Source organism: Gorilla gorilla, chromosome 11, assembly GCF_029281585.2.
Source record: "Gorilla gorilla gorilla isolate KB3781 chromosome 11, NHGRI_mGorGor1-v2.1_pri, whole genome shotgun sequence".
Taxonomy (NCBI): domain Eukaryota; kingdom Metazoa; phylum Chordata; class Mammalia; order Primates; family Hominidae; genus Gorilla; species Gorilla gorilla.
Genome location: NC_073235.2, coordinates 123774218 through 123795501, shown reverse-complemented (window position 1 = coordinate 123795501; position 21284 = coordinate 123774218).

The following is a 21284-nucleotide window of genomic DNA, read 5'->3' as shown; positions in this document are numbered from 1 at the left end:
AAATGCAAACACACTGACTTCTGGTTTTCTGATGCTTCCCACAAATTCCCAGTGTACAAGAACCATTGAAGAGACCCAGGTAATAAAGAATCTGTTTCTGGATATTATGGGAAGTCCCTCCCTTTTCTGTAAACAGAACATCGGAGGTTAAGAAGGGTCAGACCCTGGAGTCCAAAGGCTGGGTTCGAATCCCAGATCTGCCATCTAATAGCCATGTATCTTTGGATGTGGTTCTTAACCTCTGTGTTCCTCCTTTTTGCCATCAGTGATAATTCTACATGCTCCTGGGGTTGTGGTGAGGATTAAGTGAGTTAGTACACAAACCTACATGCCTGTGAGCTTGTGCACAGTTCTGCTTAGTGGGTTTTCTGTTCCCCACGGCCAGCCAAATGCATTCCAAATTGATAATAGAAATTGAGGTGCAATCATGGAATACTATGCAGCCATAAAAAATGATGAGTTCATGTCCTTTGTAGGGACATGGATGAAGCTGGAAACCATCATTCTCAGCAAACTATCACAAGGAGAAAAAACCAAACACCGCATGTTCTCACTCATAGGTGGGAATTGAACAATGAGAACACATGGACACAGGAAGGGGAACATCACACACCCGGGCCTGTTGTGGGATGGGGGGAGGGGGGAGGGATAGCATTAGGAGATATACCTAATGTTAAATGATGAGTTAATGGGTGCAGCACACCAACATGGCACATGTATACATATGTAACTAACCTGCGTGTTATGCACATGTACCCTAAAACTTAAAAAAAAAAAAAGAAATTGAGGTGCAATCACAATTTTCTATTCTGCTTTTTCATTGAACAGTTTATCACAGTCATTTTCGGGGGTACCACCAAATTTAAAGTTCTCTGTAAAGGTGGAAAGGAAAATCTGCAAGTGATTTTCAACATTTAAAAAACCCTAATAATATCATTATGCCTGATTTAACTCAATGCATAATCACGTTTTCTTGCTTTTGGCAGGAATTCTGGCAAATCAAGTTGGTTGTCTCACTTTGCTCATAGAGGCGAGAATCTTGCAGCTCTCTGTTTTTTGAGTATTTTTTCAAGTGATTAAAAATAATTAAAGCTATTGTCTTAAAGTAAATTGGATTTTTTGGCCGGGCGTGGTGGCTCACGCATGTAATCCCAATGCTTTGGGAGGCCAAAGTGAGTGAATCACCCGAGGTCAGGAGTTCAAGATCAGCCTGGCCAACATAGTGAAACCCTGACTCTACTAAAAAAAAATACAAAAGTTAGCTGGGCATGGTGGCACGTGCCAGTAATCACAGCTACACGGGAGGCTGAGGCGTGAGAATTGCTTGAATCTGGGAGGCGGAGGTTGCAGTGAGCCGAGATCATGCCACTGTACTCCAGCCTGGGTGACAGAGTGAGACTCCATCTCAAAAATAAATTTGTTTTTTTAAAGTTTGGGACTTATGTAGGAAAAAAAATATGTTAATCTTCTTTGAGAAAAAAAGTTGAAAACTTCTGTTAAATCCTTATTGACATATCACCATTGTCTTCATGCTTATAAAATGAACTTACATAGCCATTTAATTAGAAATTTTTAAAATAAAAGTTTACCTTTAAAAACAAGGTTTTTATTTTTCCTGGATGTAAAATAAATACACAATAGCAAAAGAGAATGTATAAAACAAGAAAGTACACGGTAGAAAATAAAAATCATCTAGTAACTGGGCCGTTATGAAATAATCTTTATTAACATTTGGGACTTTTCTTTCTGACATTTTTTTGTATATATACACGTGTGTGTGTGTGTACCTGTGTTCATGTATGTGCATTTGTGAAATGGAGATTATGATATCATTTTCACTTTATTATAAATATTTTCTCATTTTAGATTTAGATAATACTACGTTTAATGGTGTCTGTAAGGATTTACTTTTCAGATTCCACCTAGAGCTGAATTTATGAAAAAGTTAATGACTCTTGAGCTGCAAGACCTAGAATGAGCCCTAGCAATGTATTTGTAAGAGGAGGTGTATTAACAACTTCCTCTCCTATCCGATGTCATTGAAGTGTCAGTAGTCAATGTTAGTATCTGGCCAAGGGAAACTTGGATTGGAGAAGTGATGGTGTGAGTTTAGTGGAATATTTTTAATAGTTGATAGTCACTTCTTGTGTAGTTAAGTTTTTAAAAGTCTTGCATTGTAATGGTTAGGGTTATAATGCACTAGCTCAACTGGTGTTATACTCAATAACTATAGCAATGACAATAACCCATTCACTAAGGACAGGGAGTGGATGCCCTTCAGAACCTTGCCTCAGAGGAGCAGACCATAAGTTTTTCAGCCATCTCCCGTCATCAGTCTCCACTCCGTAAGGTGATAGACAGCTTCCTTCCCTAAACCCACAAACCCCATCTTTAAGAGGCGCTGTGGGAATGAAAAGAAACTTGAAAAACTGATCCTGGTCCCTAAGGAAACAGTTTAAATTGCTGACTTGCACTCTACATAGGGTGTTCTTCTCAATATCTCGACAAGCATTTGGATGGGTTTGTGACAAAGATGAGTACATCAGCAGAGAAATGAAGGCAACACATTTCCTCTGCACATCTGAGGGAAGTATGAGTATGTTTGCAACCCTGCGTCCCTATCCAAGAACAACCTATTCTCTCCTGTGAAGGTCAATAAGGAAAGAATTAGTAGAATGGCTACATGGGGAATGTGGATTATCTGAGATTTTCACCTACTTTTAGTAGGCTACCTTGTCCTAGCAGGAATCGTTTTTGGTTTCCAATATCATGCCAGACAATGAGGCCAGGGCCCGCATGTGTTAGTCCTAAAATGCATCATTTGTTTCAAAAAAGGATAATGTGATTTGCCTTGCAGAGGATCTCAGCAGTAGTTGGCTAGCCCAGAGGTGCGTCAGGGTTAAGTGACTTAGGAAGCCACATGAGTCAGTGGGGCCTGCGCAGATGGAGGGAGCTGACTTGGCAGGTTCTCTTCTAGAGGCAGCCCCCTTGTCGGTGGAGCAGGCCTTTCATTTACTCCCTTTCCAGGGTGGTTTTCCTGGGTGACATGGGCACCAGTGGAAATATGCATAATGAAGGTCTCTTTTGGCTACCACTCTGGCCACAGTATTTTGCACCCCCCTACACCCCTGCAGACCTTCCTGTCTGTATGCACGAAAGCCAAGAGATTTCACACAGCTTGACTGAAACAAATACCAAGTCAGACGAGACCTCAGATCTGAGCTGCATAAATGCAACACTGTGGGATGCAGCAGGTATTGTCAAACGTCCAAATGTTAATATTAGAGAGATTATGAGTAATTCCTTTTTGATTTAAGCAAGTTCTTTTTTATAGAAGCCAATGCATTTCAATTAAATGTGCAAAACTGCCAAAGCCTGTAGGACATATAAAATAAGGTAGGCTAATAAAGTCTTAAGGTATGTTCGCAAAATCCAACATGTTTGTGCTAATCAAATCAATGATTCAAGGAACTCACACTTCTGCAGTCTCTGAATGAGAGAAATGGTTTTCTAGGTGTGAGTGAGTCACATCAAATACAAGTCCAGGCATCCCGAAATTTTATGTGCGTAAGTGCAATGTTATTGGAGGAGCTCTCAAGAAATAGAATGATTATGAAGCCCATCTGCTTCCTCAGAAGATTTCTGGAACAATTAATCAATTCAGACCAATGCATTTAATTTACTGAGGGTGATAATTAAACAACGTTCATGACTGAGAAAGAGGAATTCCTGGTTAGTCATGCTTAGCTTATTTAAAAATTTAGATGCCATCTCACATATCAAGAATGGGGTTTTGCTAGGAGAAATAGCTATATTTCACACAGGGGACTCGACACGAAAACATTTCACTTTTACTTTTGTCAGATAAACTTTTAAAACTGTTTAGCTTCCAAGTTAACCTCAGGGTGACTCTCCTCTAGAAATAAAAACCTTTACTGGCTATTTCGTTTCCCTGCCAAACTCCCCAGGTTAGACAAACAGTTTAGCATTTCTTTTTTTTTTTTTTTTTAAAAGGTAAAGAAAAAATAAACAAATCCCTTAAGAGAGTTTATGGAAGTTTTATGCTGAATGTAAATAAAGGGCAAAATACAAAGGGAGAACTAGACGGAGGAAAAGTAGGGGTTCAACGAGACCGGCAGTCCCAAACTAAACACAGACTGTGCTTTGGTTACAATTCCATTAAAGCCAATTTTTGGTGTCTCTTTTATTACTACACTTACATATGATTACTATATATATATATGACTACTATATATATTTTAAAATATATACTATATACATCTTACTATATATATTTAAAAATCGCCTATGTATTGATGATGCTGGTGCCTTGTATGTATTTGTGGGGAATCTTCCTGCAGGTATGAAATCTACTTCATGGGAAAGATGAAGGTCGGTGGGCTGGTCCTAGGCAACAGCCACCCAAGGAGAAGGCTTCAGCCTGAAAGGTGGGCAGCCCAGGACCTCTCTCCTGTCAGACAGCTCAAAGCTTGATGTATATTTTCTCCTTCCATCTTTTAAAAGAAACACCCTCAAGATAAATGCAAAAACCCTCAGAAATGACACCTTGTATAGGAATTACATGAGGGGAGGCCTGAAATGCCAGACTCGGAGTAAATTTTTCCAGTATTTCCTGACTTCTGTGCCCATGGAAGCTGGTCTCAGAGATCCTGAGGAGGTCTTTATGTGGTGCTAAAGGACTTACATCAAGGACTTGTTTGAGTAGATGGGAACACCATGCCCTCTGGGAAGAAAAGAAGGAATATTTTATATTTTAAAAGATTTCTAAAGCCAACAGAGTAAATGTTAAAGTTTTTAATGGTGCCGAATGATGAGAATTTGACTCCAGCCAAAGCCAGCTTATAAGAAGAAGAAGAAAAAAAGCTGGCTTTCTTAAGCCTATTCTCTGGGGCTTATTGCTGTGTGATTTCTTTTTTCTTTTGAGTAATCTCTTCAACAAAACGGGGATCAGAAAAGGAAAAGGAAACCTCCACAATGCGAACTGGTCCCTGGGAGCCGGGACTGATTAATGGACAATTTTATGGCTCATTTGTAAAAAAGGAAATTCTAACAGAGCCCTCTGTTTACTTTGCTCCTACAATTCATATCAAGAAGACAGAAAGCAGAAATGTGGGAGGGTGAGGGCATTTTTAGACCTCACTCAATAGCTCAACTAAATAGAGCAAATAGATTATGGGTTTCTGAGCATTAATGAGTCTAAATTACTTGTGGATTTGTTACAAATAATGATTGTCAGGGGATGACAAAATGCTAGCATATTTTCCTTCTTTGATAGTATAAACTCAAGTTCAAATGCAACATTGGAAGCTTATGGGTGAGTTCCAGTTCTTTCTTTCTCTCCCACAGTGACTACTTGTTATCACTCTAATGGCTTATTGATTTATCAAGGCTGGCATATTTGTAAATGTGAACGTATGAGCATTTGTGTGCATGTGTATATGAGTACATGTATGTAGGTGTGTACTTGAGTGTGTAAGCATGTTTGTGTATGTTAAGGCTTCGTTAGCTGAGTTGATTCTCCCCACTAGCCTGCCCTAGCAAAGTCCTAGAATGAGCACTGCAGATCTCACCCTCAGATGAATGAGTGTTAGATTGGTCCTGGGCCCTCCAACTTCAAATTTCAAGAAAGGACCAATAGAGATGGATACTTCCCACTTGGTAAGGTAGGCTGTGTTTAAATTCTATTTAAATGTTTCTGGAGCTCAATATTGCAAAATAGTTGCCCCATCTTATCTCCCAAATTCAGCTAAATTAAAATCAAAACAGGCCGGGTGCAGTGGCTCACTCCTGTAATCCCAGCACTTTGGGAGGCCGAGGCAGGTGGATCACAAGGTCAGGAGATCAAGACCATCCTGGCTAACACGGTGAAACCCTGTCTCTACTAAATATACAAAAAATTAGCTGGGCATGGTGGCGGGCGCCTGTAGTCCCAGCTACTTGGGAGGCTGAGGCAGGAGAATCGCTTGAGCCCGGGAGTCGGAGGTTGCAGTGAGTCAAGATCGCGCCATTGCACTCCAGCCTGGGTAACAGAGCGAGACTCTGTCTCAAAAAAAATCAATCAATAAATAAATAAAATCAAAACAAAAACTTATATGAAAATAAGAAGCCAGATGGAGCCAAGTTGAATGGATACATGCTGAACAGTTTCACCCTGGAGGTTGTACCAGGTAGGGTATTTACTAGAGCTTCTCTGCTTTCCAGGGTACACAAATATCTGTACACACATAGTGCACAGCATAATGTTTGCACCATACGTTGCTTCAGTTTCCAAGTCACTGATAAGCACTGTATATTATTTCACAGGGGCAGGGCTTCTGAAAGCATCCCTCTAGCTGCATTTTCTCCTGGCATTCATCAGGGATGATGTCTGGGATCTCCCTTTTGCTGCTGGCACGTTGTTGTTACACACAAAAAGGTCGCCTCTTACTGTGTTTCTTCCAGTTATAAGAGACAAAGCCAAAACTCAAATCAGTTTTTAAAAAGTAAAGTGGGTTTGCTGGCTTTAGTGGCTTGACACCACCCCTGGTTTGGGGGTTCAGGTGAAGCCAGTGTAATGCTCTATCTTCTACTTAGTTCCGCTTCTTGTGAATTGGCCTCATTGTCTTTATGGCCATCAGCCGTACAAGGTCTGCAGTGCTGCAACTGAGCAGTGCCAAATGAACTGAAAAATGAAAGTATCTATGTGTGGTTGGCGGAAACAATAGGTACCATTACCATTAAATTCTGCATCCACCTGTACCTCATTCTTGGTACTGCTGATGACAAAAAATGAGCTAAAGAAATTGGTACAAATCTACAAAAAGTCTTTAAAGTAAAGCTTCATGTCATCATTTTTCTGAAAATACATGTAAGAACCTGGAAACAGAGTTGTCTCTGGGAGTGAACTGGGAGCCCAAGGGTGGAAAGGAAATGGACTTTTCGACGTGTTCCTGCTTCTCACTAAATATCTCATCATGGACCTGCATTGCTTTTTTAAAAAAAAAGAAAAGAAAAGAAGAACCTACAAAAACAACCTGCTAGGGAATTTCACTTTTAGAAATATAAAGTTGTTTTATGGAGACAGATTGAATTACAAGAATATAGATTCCACCCCATTTCCAGCACAAAAGAAAAGGAGAAACACAACCCAAATGACCCAGCTAGTGAAATAAATTAATGTTTCCATAATCAGATTAATTAGAATAATGCCTTAACAGATTATTTCATATAATAAAAGTGCCTATTTAATGTCCAAAATTACAATACAAAACTCTATAGATTCAGCACCTGAATTTTGTAAAAATAAAAGTATAAAAAATAGTTGAAGATAGAAAATATTAACACTGATAATCTGAGTGGAAGAGTTTAAGACTCAGGTTTATTTTTCTATGTATTTTCCAATTTCTCCCCAATGAGTATTAATCTAAAAGCAAAAAATAATTACCTTAAATATGCTTAAGTACAGTGAGTGGCAATTCAAGTTTCTATTAAAATAAATAATCAACAGAGTAGACAATTTACAGAATGGGTGAAAATATTTGCAAACGATGCATCTGACAAAGTTCTAACATCCAGAATCTAAAAGGAACTCAACTCAATAACAGAAACACAAATAACCCCATTAAATAGTGGACAAAGGACATTAACAGAGATTTTTCCAAAGAAGACATACAAGTGGCCAAAAAACCTAAGAAAAAAAATTAACTCACTAATCATCATCAACTCAACATCACTAATCAGAGAAATCCAAATTAAAACCGCAGTGATACCATCTTATGCCCAGTCAGAATAGCTATTATTAAAAAGTCAAAAAACAATAGATATTAGTGAGGATGTGAAGAAAAGGGAACACTTATACATTGTTGGCGGGAACTTAAATTAGTGCAGCCTCTATGAAAAACAGTATAGAGACTTTCTCAAAGAACTAAAAATAAAACTACCATTTGATCCAGCAATCCCACCACTGGGTATCTACCCCAAATAAAGCATTATATAAAAAAGACACCTGAACGTGTATTTTTTTTTGCAGCACTATTCACAATAGCAAAGTCATGGAATCAACCTATGTGTCCATCAATGGGTGATTGGATTAAAAAATGTCGTGTGTATGTATACACACACACAGACACACACACACACACACACACACAATAATGGAATACTGCTCAGCCATATAAAGGAATAAAATCATTTATTTTGTAGCAACATGGATAGAACAGGAGACCACTTTCCTTAGTGAAATGACTCAAGCAGAAAGCAAAAAACCACGTGTTCTCACTTATACATGGGAGCTAAACAATAGGCACACACAGACATACAGAGTGGAATAATAGACATTGGAGACTCCAAATCATGGGAAGGCTGAGGGGGTGATGGATAAAATACCACCTATTGGGTACGGTGTACACTATTTGGGTAATGAGTACACTGAAAGCCCAGATTTTACTACTATACAATACACCCAGGTAACAAAACTCCACTTGTACCCCTAAATCCATAAAAATAAGAAAATCTAATAAAGAATATGTAAAACATTAGAAAAAATTAAACAGCAGTTCGCTTAATCATGATAGCCAAAGTAATTTTTAGAGTGTGTACATCAATAAAGCGAAAGAAAAAATAAAAGGCAAAAGTAAGCATGCCTTCTTTAGAATGCATTATAAACTACTTTCTTGCAGTGAATGGAAAAGTTTGACACAGAAAAGTGTTTGTAAGCAAACATTGAGAATGTGTTATTAGAACATGCTCGTTTCTTTTTTTGTTGTTTTTAATCATACTTTAAGTTCTAGGGTACATGTGCACAACGTGCAGGTTTGTTACATATGTATACATGTGCCATATTGGTGTGCTGCACCCATTAACTCGTCATTTACATTAGGTATATCTCCTAATGCTATCCCTCCCCACTCCCCCCCACCCCCACCACAGGCCCCAGTGTGTGATGTTCCCCTTCCTGTGTCCAAGTGTTCTCATTGTTCAATTCCCACCTATGAGTGAGAACATGCGGTGTTTGGTTTTTTGTCCTTGCGATAGTTTGGTGAGAATGACGGTTTCCAGCTTCATCCATGTACCTACAAAGGACATGAGCTCATCCTTTTTTATGGCTGCATAGTATTCCATGGTGCATATGTGCCACAATGAGAACAAAGACACAATATACCAGAATCTCTGGGACACATTTAAAGCAGTGTGTAGAGGGAAATTAGAGCACTAAATGCCCACAAGGGAAAGCAGGAAAGATCTAAAATTGACACCCTAACATCACAATTAAAAGAAGTAGAGAAGCAAGAACAAAGACATTCAAAAGCTAGCAGAAGGCAAGAAATAACTAAGATCAGAGCAGAACTGAAGGAGATAGAGACACAAAAAATCTTTCAAAAAATCAATGAATCCAGGATCTGGTTTTTTGAAAAGATCAACAAAATTGATAGACTGCTAGCAAGACTAATAAAGAAGAAAAGAGAGAAGAATCAAATAGACACAATAAAAAATGATAAAGGGATATCACCACCGATCACACAGAAATACAAACTACCATCAGAGAATACTATAAACACCTCTGCACAAATAAACTAGAAAATCTAGAAGAAATGGATAAATTCCTGGACACATACACCCTCCCAAGACTAAACCAGGAAGAAGTTGAATCCCTCAGTAGACCAATAACAGGCTCTGAAATTGAGGCAATAATTAATAGCTTACCAACCAAAAAGAGTCCAGGACCAGACTGATTCACAGCTGAATTCTACCAGAGGTACAAAGAGGAGCTGGTACCATTCCTTCTGAAACTATTCCAATCAATAGAAAAAGAGGAAATCCTACCTAACTCATTTTATGAGGCCAGCATCATCCTGATACAAAAGCCTGGCAGAGACACAACAAAAAAACAGAATTTTAGACCAATATCCTTGATGAACATTGATGCAAGAAGGTGTTCCTTTCTTTAAGAGGCTCCAATAGGCCAAAAGAGTAATCTACCAATAAAATGTAAATGTAAAAAAACACAGCATTACTCTCTTTTCTTACATTGTTTCTACTCTCCAAGTCTCCATTGTAAATAGCATGCAACAATTTCTTCAACTCATACACTTCCCAGTATATTATTTCATTATTTTCTTCATTAAGAAATATTTGATTCTATGTGGTTGAAAAGTAAAGGACCAAATTAAGGATTTGGTAAAATTCTGTTTCTACTCATTTCCTGACTCCACTCCTTACCTGAATAATCATGAAAGGAATTTTCCTCCCCTTACTTAATTAAAAAGCTAATCATTTCTGAGAAAATACTGAAATATTCAATACACAGTGGGGTCTTTTCTCTGGAAAGCTTCACAGTGAATAGTTGTATTGAGTCTTTGCTACTTAACAAACTTGAGGTTCAATATTGGAGTATTATTATGAGGCAACGTGGGCTTATAAGGGAATTTCATTACTTCGCAGAGCAGCCATGAAGCCCTTCTCCCCTCCACACTTGAATGCGACTCAGATTAATTTTGGTGGGAGTTGGGCATCTGTATCTAGGGGAGAATAAACCCCTAGGTATATAATTAGTAATTACACACTTGTTTCTAGGTCCTGACTTGTACATATCAATTTTGTTTTCTCCAGTTAAACACAATGACTGCATTGAAAACATTAAAAAAAAAATCTTTCTATAGTTGACCACTTGGCCTGGTTGCTTTCTGGTTAAGAGTAATGGAAGGTTTCGTGACACCTTTTTTTCCCCTGGCAATTGGTTTACACCTTAGATATTTAAAGTGTGGGAATGAATTTTTCTGTGTGGCACATTTGGCCTTGAGCAGCAAGGTTAGTTTGTGCCATACAAAAGGGTGTTTGTTGATATCTGGGCTTATTATAAAAGGTGTGATGTGAACAGACCTCCAAAATCACTGTACATTTTGCTTGTCTTTTAAGACAGGACTGGTCTCCTCCATACCCTTTTCAAAAGTGTTTTATGTCTCATAATGGGAGGGACCATGGATGTGGCCATTAGGAAATTAGATCTCTGGAGGACTCTTCAGATAGTTGGGATGAAATAACCTTGTTCTACCCACAGCCCCTGAGGCAACATGTGGAATCAATTGGCTATTTTCTCTAGCCCCTAAATGTCTTCATCCTATCAGGAAGGCAGGATTGGAGGGGGATCAGCTGAAGCCAAGAGGTTTAAGGCCTCTTACTTTATGTTTCCACCCTAGATAGAGAGGATTTCTATGACTGGACCGTCAAGTAGAACTTCTACCTTCAATAGCATCATTGGTATAAGTCAGTGTTAAGAGAGACAGTAACTGTTTCTTACAGCTATTAAAAATGTTCTCCATGCCCAGGATCCTGTTTGTTGGTAATGTCATTTTTCCTTTGGATACATTATCATAAAATATAATTCAGTGAAAGTAGAGTCTGATGCTAACCCAGTTTGAAAAGAATTACAGGAAAGGGTCAATGAACTCAAGCTTGCTGGATTGATTCTAGAATTGACTCATTCATTTCCTGCTATGCCAATGCATAGCTGTCTGTGCTGATTTTACTCCTACCAACTAAGCCTCTTGATACTTCACTTAGTTTAGAGGAGACAATATTTGGTGTCCCACTTGCCTCTTTTAAGATGATACACAGGTAATGTGGAGATAAGTTGGGCAGTGATGAGCTCAGGTGTGCAAAATAAAACTTACTTTATTTCTACATTACTGAGGTCAACTCAGCTCATAAGATCCCATTTCTACTGGTGGCGGATAACAGTTTTAGCAAATCAAGGTAATTCAATCACTTCTGGTTTAAAAGTGAGTGCACTTTTGGGCAGCTCCTCAGTCAATTCAGTATCCCTTCTCTCCTAGTCCTTCTGATTTGGGGCAGGCTTGCATTGGTCTGTGTGCATCTTTCAACACAATGGCCTCTCTGAGCAGTGACCAGTCCTGTGTCATCACTCCCTACTTATGTTGCCTCAGCTGTCACTGTGCCCTCCTGCTGTGGCCACCTGCGGTGGGTTCTCACACTGCTTCCTTCTTGCCCCACCATGAGCCTCAACGAGTCTATGGTCTTCCAGATTTCTCTGTATTGCTCTTGGGGGCACAGAAAGCTTTTGCCTCCTTTTTCATACTGTTCTGTGGCCACAGAAAAACTGGGAACTCTTTCAGTCTCTTCTTCAGTTAGGTCTGCTCTGCCAATTTTCTCCCACCTGCAGGAGAAGGGCTTGGCTTTTCTAAGAATGGTGTGGCTTTTCTAAGAAGGTTTTCTTTCTCTGGCTAAATTTATAATCTACTATCTCCCATAATATATCAGGGGCTTCTTTTATCCCACAACTGGAGACACAGCCTCAGGGGCAGAAATCCCACCCCAGATATGCCACACTAGGCTCTCTTCTCTGTTTTCTCTCTCCCTCTCTCTTTATTCACAGAGAAGTTTCAAATATCTTTATAAGATGGCCAGAAAACAGCTCTTGCATCAGCCTGAATTCTTCCACATTCTTAGAATTATAACATAAACATTTTTCTCTGGGTCTTCCCATGTTATTTTTGTTCTTAATATTTAAATCAACTTTGATACTGCTTTTCCTTGCATATTTGTAGTTAATACCTTACTCCAAAGATAGCACATCTTAAAAAGCTTGCTTCTGCTTAAATAGTTGGGTGCAAAACAAAGTAAACACACATATGCAAACACATGTGCGTACATACGTTCATATGCACGCACATGTGCATACATATGTTCATATGCATGCACACATATACACAGGCACACACATACACACATATGTGCAATTTTGAATATCATTTCCCACCTCATTTTCTCATATTTCTAATTATCTATGTTCATTTTTTGTGATTAAAATTATTGGTATTAAATATCAGTTGCTTTTTCTTTTTTTTTTTTTTTTTCTTGAGACAGGGTCTCACTCTGTCACCCAGGCTGCAGTGTGCTGGCACAATCGTGGCTCACTGCAGCCTTAACCTCCCGGGCTCAAGTGATCCTCCTAATTCAGCCTCCTGAGTAGCTGGGACTACAGGTACATGCCACCACTCAATGATATGGTCTGGCTCTGGGTCCCCACCCAAATTTCATTTAGAATTGTAATCCCTATAATTTCCACATGTTGTGGAAAGGAACTGGTGGGAGGTGACTGGGTCATGGGGGTGGTTCCCCCATGATGTTTTCCTGATAATGAGTGAGTTCTCATGAGATCTGATGGTTTTATAAGTGTTTGACAGTTTCCCTTCTGCCATGATTGTAAGTTTCCTGAGGCTTCCCCAGCTATTTGGAACTGTGAGTCAAATCAACCTCTTTGCTTTCTAAATTACCCAGTCTTATGCAGTTCTTTATAGCAGTGTGAGAATGGACTAATACAGAAAATTGGTACCAGGAGCTTGGGGCACTGCTATAAAGATACCAGAAAATATGGAAGTGACTTTGGAATTGGGTAATGGGCAGAGGTTGCAATAGTTTGGAGGGCTCAGAAGAAGACAGAAAGATGTGAGAAAGTTTGAAACTTCCTGGAGACTTACTGAATGGTTTTAACCAAAATGCTGATAGTGATAACAATAATGAATTCCAGGCTGAGGTGATCTCAGATGAAGATGAAGAACTTATTGGGAACTGGAGCAAACGTCACTCTTGCTATGCTTTAGCAAAGAGGCTGGTGACATTTTGCCCCTGCCCTGGAGATCTGTGAAACTTTGAACTTGAAAGAAATGATCTGAAATTGAAACTTATGTTTAAAAGGGAAGCGGAGCATAAAGGTTTGGAAAATTTGTAGCCTGACCATGTGGTAGAAAAGAAAAACCCATTTTCTGGAAAGGAATTGAAGTTATGAGGAGCTGAATGTTAATAGCCAAGACAATGGGGAAAATGTCTCCAGGACATGTCAGAGGCCTTCACAGCAGCCCCTCCTATCACAGGCCCAGAGACCTAGGAGGGAAAAATGGTTTCGTGAGCCAGGTCCATGAGATGGTGTCAAAGGAGGGACCTGGTAGGAGGTGATTGGATCATGGGGGCAGTTTCCCCATGCTGTTCTCCTGATAGTGAGACCTCATGAGATCTGATGGTTTCATAAGTGTTTGACAGTTCCTCCTTCACATGCTTCTCTCCTGCCACCATGTAAGATGTAACCGCTTCCCCTTCTGCCATGATTGTAAGTTTCCTGAGGCCTCCCCAGCCATGTGGAATGGTGAATCAATTCAACTTCTTTCCTCTCTAAATTATCCAGTCTCAGGCAGTTCTTTATAGCAGTACGAGAACAGACGAATACACTCAGGTAATTTGCTTTATGTTTTGTACAAATAGGGTCTCAGTATGTTGCCTAGATTGGTCTCCAATCCTGGGCAACATAGTAAGACCTCAGCTCTACACAGACAAACAAAAAAAGTTTTAATTCATCTTATCTGAGTGGGCACATTGGGGGACTGAAAAATAACTTAAATATGCTGAGCACAATTTGATAATATTGTAAGTTATGTGAGGGCAGACACCAGGCTTCACTCCAGAATATTCCAGAATCTATCACTGCTGTCATTTGATAAGGATGTTAACACCTCTGGGAATGATGGGGACAGAAATAGACAACACACCAAGAATAGAGAAATTAGTGGCCTGCATAAAATTCATATATAGATGCTTTAAAAGCTGCCTTCAATATCCCTACTATGAAATGTGAAGCCCCTTGCAAGGTGTTTCACCTACATTCTTATTCTTTCCCCCCACATCTTGTCTACATAAGACATCTTTGTCCAGTCTCAACTAATCATACTTTCTGTAATGCATCCAGCATTATTCCATGGTCTCATTTATTTTCCCTGAAATGCCTTTTATCTTCTACGTCTGTTCATCAGGCTGTTCAAATCACCTCAAAGGAATCTTCTGCTCAGAGAAACCTTCCCTAAACTCTCTGGACAGTCAAGTTCTTGCTCTTTTATGTTCCCATAACTCCTGAAGTAAGCTCCTATTAAGGTATTGATTGCATCATTCAATAGTGGTTTGTTTATATGCTGGTATCCCTCACCAGATGGTGATCCCTTTAAAAGCAGAAGCCAAGCCCTCCACATCCAGGTCCCTGCAATGAATAGCAGGGTCTGGCACACAGTCATGCCCAATATTTGAAAAATGAATGTCTTACTATTGATGGAGGAGACCCAACAAAAATAAAAAAAATCCAACAAAAAAGGCAAATCTAAAAGATGACTTTGTTCATATAATGTTTTTCCTACAAATAATCTGGAATTTCACAATCATTGAACCATAATCTACTGGTGTGAAAGGAATAAATTGCTCACATTGTAGCAGACACATTCATTCTTTGGGGCTATTAAGATCCATTTAGATTTTGATTACACAATTCCAAAATTGCTTGCTAACGTTGTGAATAAATCAGTTAAAGCTGATAGAGTAAATCCTCAAATTGGAGAGAAGCCAGTCTAAATTACTGAAATGTTCTTTTTTTTAAAAAAAAAATGCACTTTTATAATTTTAAGATCACTGAACTGTCAAGTCTGCTTTAATGAATAAGTAATACTCATTTGTAATTATCCGAGGACATTTTTGATACGTAAATGAATACTCTACTTGTTCAACAAAACCAGGAAAAGAGTTTGTTCTTTAAAAACAATCTCGCAGCCATCTTGTTTGCACAGTATTTTCTCACTTGAAATACTTTTTACATTTTGCAACAATGAGAAGGTAAATTTTAGTTCAATCTAGGTTGAGTCATACCAATTTTCTTAATAGCAGGGTCTGATTCTATCTAGGTAGAACTGTCTCTTTTTCTTTTGCAGGTTCTACCCACAGAAAGGGGTGTGGTAACACTTCCCACTACAATCAGCTGTGTCGTTGTTTGTCGTCCTCCCTAACTCTGCTGTATAATCTGTCTAAAGCGAAAATCTGGGCCGGGCAAAGTGGCTCACACTTGGAATCTCAGCACTTTGGGAGGCCGAGGTGGGCAGATCACTTGAGGTCAGGAGTTTGAGACCAGCCTGATCAACATGGTGAAACCCTGTCTCAACTAAAAATACAAAAAATTAGTTGGGCATGGTTGTGGGCACCTGTAATTCCAGAGCTACTTGTGAGGCTGAGGAAGGAGAATGACTTGAACCTGGGAGGCAGAGGTTGCAGTGAGACAAGATAGCGCCACTGCACTTCAGCTTGGGTGACAGAGCGAGAGTCTGTCCCAAAAAACAAAACAAAACAAAAACCCTGAAAATCTGATATGCTGCATGTCTCTTTTCAACTTTTCAGTGGCTCCTCGTGGATCTCAACACAAAGTTCAGATGTTGCAACTTTTTGCTACTGGCCTCAGTTTCCTGTCCTGCTTTGTCCCTCCTAATGCCTCCCCTCAATTCTTTGCAGCTCCTGTACCCAGCAGCTCTTTGCTCTCTCTGCATCTGACTACCAGCTACACATGTGTCACCTTCACCTCCTTGCCTGGGTGGTCCACTTTGATCCATGCGTCCAGGTCTAGATCAGGTGACTGCTCACCACCATGTTCCCTGACAGAACTTAACTACACCGAACTTGAGTTTCACTTTTTCCTGGATGCTCTGCCATCAGGATTTGAGTTATTCGAACGCAAGAACTTTATGGCATGAATCTTTCTAACCCTGGTGGCCTGTGCCTGTACCTGGACACAGTTGGCTTCAAGAGTTTGTTAAAGGACTAAATAAATGGACTCTTGCAGAATTTAAAGAATGAAGGTATCTTCATGATCTTGCTTCGTGGGTTTTGGTAAAATTAGACTTCACCTAATTTTTTCTTTAAAATAGAAATAATAAAACAATACTATTTTTATTTTCATTTTGATTTATATTTATAAGTATGGCTAATATATCACTTATTTTCCAGGAATTCAGGGTGTTTTTTTTTTTTTTTTTCCAGAACAAGGGTTGGGTTGGAGAGTTAAAGCATGCAGTGTTCCTTCTTTGACTACCACTTCCCATTGTTTTACAGAAGAAAAATAAAAGAAGCCTTAGTCCATATTACAATGATTCTATTTAGATTTGTCCTGAAACTTTTGAGTCACTTAAACCAAACTGATTGTTCCTGTTCCCAAGTAGTCTGAATCCCATCATGAGTGTATATACACTTATCAGAGTTTAGAAGAGGGTGGGCTGAACACACAATATGTCCGGGAAAATGGGCCCTGACTGAGTAGTTAGAAGTGGCATGGATTTGTGTCAATGGTGGCTCCGTCATGACTGGTTGTTTTGCTTTGGCTAAGCCAATAACCCACTCTGTGCTCCTGTATAATCACCTGTGAAACGAACATAACACCTGATGCAGGCCCCTAATAATGCTCACAGGAGATGTGCAATTGACAATGCTCCCTATGTGACAGTGCCCTGTGATTTTTTTTTTTTTTTTTTGAGACTGAGTCTCCCTCTGTAGCCCAGGCTAGAGTGCAGTGGCATGATCTTGGCTGACTGAAACCTCCACCTCCTGGGTTCAAGCAATTCTCCTATCTCAGCCTCCCAAGTAGCTGGGACTACAAGCACATGCCACCACACCCTGCTAATTTTTGTGTTTTTAGTAGAGATGGGGTTTCACATATTGGTCAAGCTGGTCTTGAACTCCTGACCTCAGGTAATCCACCCACCTCGTCCTCTCAAAGTGCTGGAATTATAGGTGTGAGCCACCGCGCCAGCCGATAACCCTTAAGCATTGCTGATTTCCCCGTCTCAGGTAACTTCTTCTGTGTAACCCTGCAAATATCTGTACTAAAGATGGTTATAGGATATTTTATCACTAGGTAAAATACTTTCTGACTAGAGCATAAGCTTTCTCTCACTATGTTATAGTTCTTTGAGATTTGGAGCCTATGTAAATACCTAGAATAAAGTTTGTGGAATGAATAAACATAATATTAAATCTCAGACTCAGTGCTGATTATTCTATCATTACAGCTTCATTTTCTTGGAACATGAAAGCTTATTTATTCTTAGATGCAAATGCCCTTGGGGAGATGCATAGCACATCATTACTGTTAGCTAATATTTATGGGGAATTTATAGACTGTCAGCTGAGCTCTATAAGAGGACAGGAACTAGTAACTTGCAGAGTGAACCTGAGATGCCAGGAAAAACAGAGTTTCTGGTGAGGCAGAAAGGCCCTGGAAGCTGGGATTATGATCTGTATTCACGAACCCCATTCTTTGACCACAGTCCTGACCACTGGTGCTATTCGGCCACTCTGCTTCTAACACAGAATGATTTGATTTCCAGACACAATTTTGGATGAATCTGCGCTAGAGTGTTCTACTTCATGGAAATTTTACAAAAGATGGTTTCTTATCAGTAGATGGCAATAAGAGGGTGGGCATGGTGGCTCCCGCCTGTAATCCCAGCACTTTAGGAGGCTGAGGTAGGTGGATCACTTGAGGTCAGGAGTTTGGGACCAGCCTGGGCAACATGGTGAAACCTTATCTTTACAAAAAATACAAAAATTAGCTGGGCATCGTGGTGGGTGCCTGAAATCCCAGCTACTTGGGAGGCTGAGACACAAGAATTGCTTGAACCCAGGAGGCAGAGGTTGCAGTGGGCCGAGATTGCCCCAGTGCACTCCAGCCTGGATGACAGAGTGAGACTCTGCCTCAAACAAACAAATAAACAACAAAAACAAAAACTAGGGCCGGGTGCGGTGGCTCACACCTGTAATCCCAGCACTTTGGGAGGCCGAGGCGGGTGAATCACCTGAGGTTAGGAGTTCGAGACCAGCCTGGCCAACATGGTGAAACCCCATCACTACTAAAAATACAAAAATTAGCTGGATGTGGTGGTGGGTTCCTATAATCCCAGCTACTCAGGAGGCTGAGGCAGGAGAATTGCTTGCATCCAGGAGGCGGAAGTTGCAGTGAGCCGAGATCACGCCACTGTACTCCAGCCTGGGCAACAGAGTGAGACACCTTCTCAAAAAAACAAGAACAAAAAAGAAACAAAAAACAAACAAACAAAAAAAACAAAAACCAAGAACTAAGAAGGGACCTCATCTTCCTTAGGAACCTAAATATTTCTTGTACTTTTCTGCAAGCCAAATGGTTACACTATTTCTTCTTTAAGAAACATTACAAATTGATTGTATTCTTTTGCAGACAGAAATGAAAATAAGTCAAAGGTCTTGCAATTTTTACATTTTTGGTCTTTAAATTCTTACCTTTTCCAGATTCTTTCAGTCTCACCCAGGTGACCTTGGAGGAGAAGGAGCATGATGCTGCTGGCCGGGTGGGTGTTGACAAAGGGGTCTTCAGCCTCTGCTCACTCCCCTGTGGCCCCTGTCTGCCACATCTCAGTTTATTCAGGAGGAGGGATGTGCTGCTTTGGCCAGGAAACTTGGTAGACTCAAGTGTAATCTTCTGGAGAAAGCAATTGTGTGCCACGAAAACTTGAAAGTATGAGAGGAGGAGATTGTTAGTAAGTAACACCTCTATGAGCGGCATTATTGGAAATAAAGAGAGACCTTTGTTGGTTTTGTGGATTTTTTTTATGGCCTGACTTATCAGAAAGGCATAGAAGCACTCTTCCTTTAGAGTTAGGTGAGTGGTTTTGAATTTCAAGAAAGCATATGACTTGTTGAAACCTCAAGGTTATCAATATGATAATTCGAATTTGCCCTCCTTTGTGCTGTCTTTAACGACCAAAAACTAAGAATCAAAACATAGGATGTGTGTGCAGCTCTTGAGGCTTTAATTTCTTCCTCATCAGTTAGAGGGAATTATAAGTGCATTCCCTGTTGGCATCTCAGGATGTACAAAATCAAGATGATGTCAATAGCGACACCCATGGCTGACATATTAGAGGGGCTCTGGGCACCACTCAGACATGCTTGTTGCCATTTAATTTTTACAGCTACACTACAAGGTAACTACTAACATTCCAAACTCAGGAGTGAGAAAACTGAAGCTTGGAGAGTTTTAGAAATTTCCTCAAGGTCATAGGGTTAGTTAAGAGTCAGTTTCCAAACTCAGGTTTTCCTGGCCTCCAAGCCTCCATGTTCAATATGCTGCCAAGGGCTCAGAAAGGAAAACACCTCCATTATCAAGAAGCAGCTTCCTGCATTCAACTCTGAGCTATTAGAACATGATAGCAAAATGGTGCTTTCCCACACTGGAAGTTTACAATGAGAGTGGAAAGCATGGGCGTGGAAACGTATCTGAAAAGCTGATTGACACATCCTGACATAGGATTGTATTACATCATCGGGCCCTGATCTCACCCTTCTAGAGAAATATTTCATGGGACAAGGTGCACAATTATCATTATTATTATTATTATTATTATTATCATCATTATTTCAGACAGAGTCTCACTCTGTCACCAGGCTGGAGTGCAGTGGCACGATCTTGGCTCACTGCTACCTCCGCCTCCCACGTTCAAGGGATTCTCCTGCCTCAGCCTCCCTAGTAGCTGGGACTACAGGCTCATGCCACCATGCCCAGATAATTTTTGTGTTTTTAGTAGAGACAGGGTTTCACCATGTTGGCGAGGCTGGTCTCAAACTCCTGACCTCTGGTGATTCACCTGCCTCAGCCTCCCAAAGTACTGAGATTACAGGTATGAGCCACCGTGCCCAGCCCACAATTATTTTTTATTATTTAACAAATAATCGGAAAAAAAGACTAAATATTGAAAATTTTATATAGTTAATACATTCTTAGTATTTTAAATATGCAAAAATAAGGAACAGCAATAAAAACGAACTAACAATAAATAAAACTCACCCATAATCCCATCAACAACTTCTATTGTTTTTGGATCACTAACATTGCATATTTGCCATTTTTATTCAACTCTTTTTATGCTGTAAATTAAGCATCCTTCCATTTCCTTAATAATTATTTTTGTAAATAATTTTAATGGCTTCTTTATTTTCCATCATGTGGATATATCATAATTTAATTAGCCTTTTTTCTATTTTTAACATGTGAGTTGTTTTCATTTTATTCCTACTTTTATAAATAACAAAGCAAAGAGTATGTTTTGTTACTTTTTAATTTTGATATAGTTTCAAGCTTTCAGAAAATGTGAGTTTATTACAGAAAACTCCCATATAACTTTTACTCAAATTTACAAATCATTTATATTTTTACTCATTTGCTTGATTATCCTCTTTTTCTCTCCTTTTCTTTCTCTCTTTCTTATGCATACGCGTGCACACACACACACACACACACACACACACGATTTTTTTTTTCCTAAACTAGTTGAGAGTAAATTGTCCCTTTACTCCTTAACACTTAAGTGCATATGTCCTAAAAGCAAGACTTTTCTCTTACATAACACCAGCACAGTGTTCAACATTTGGAAATGTAATAT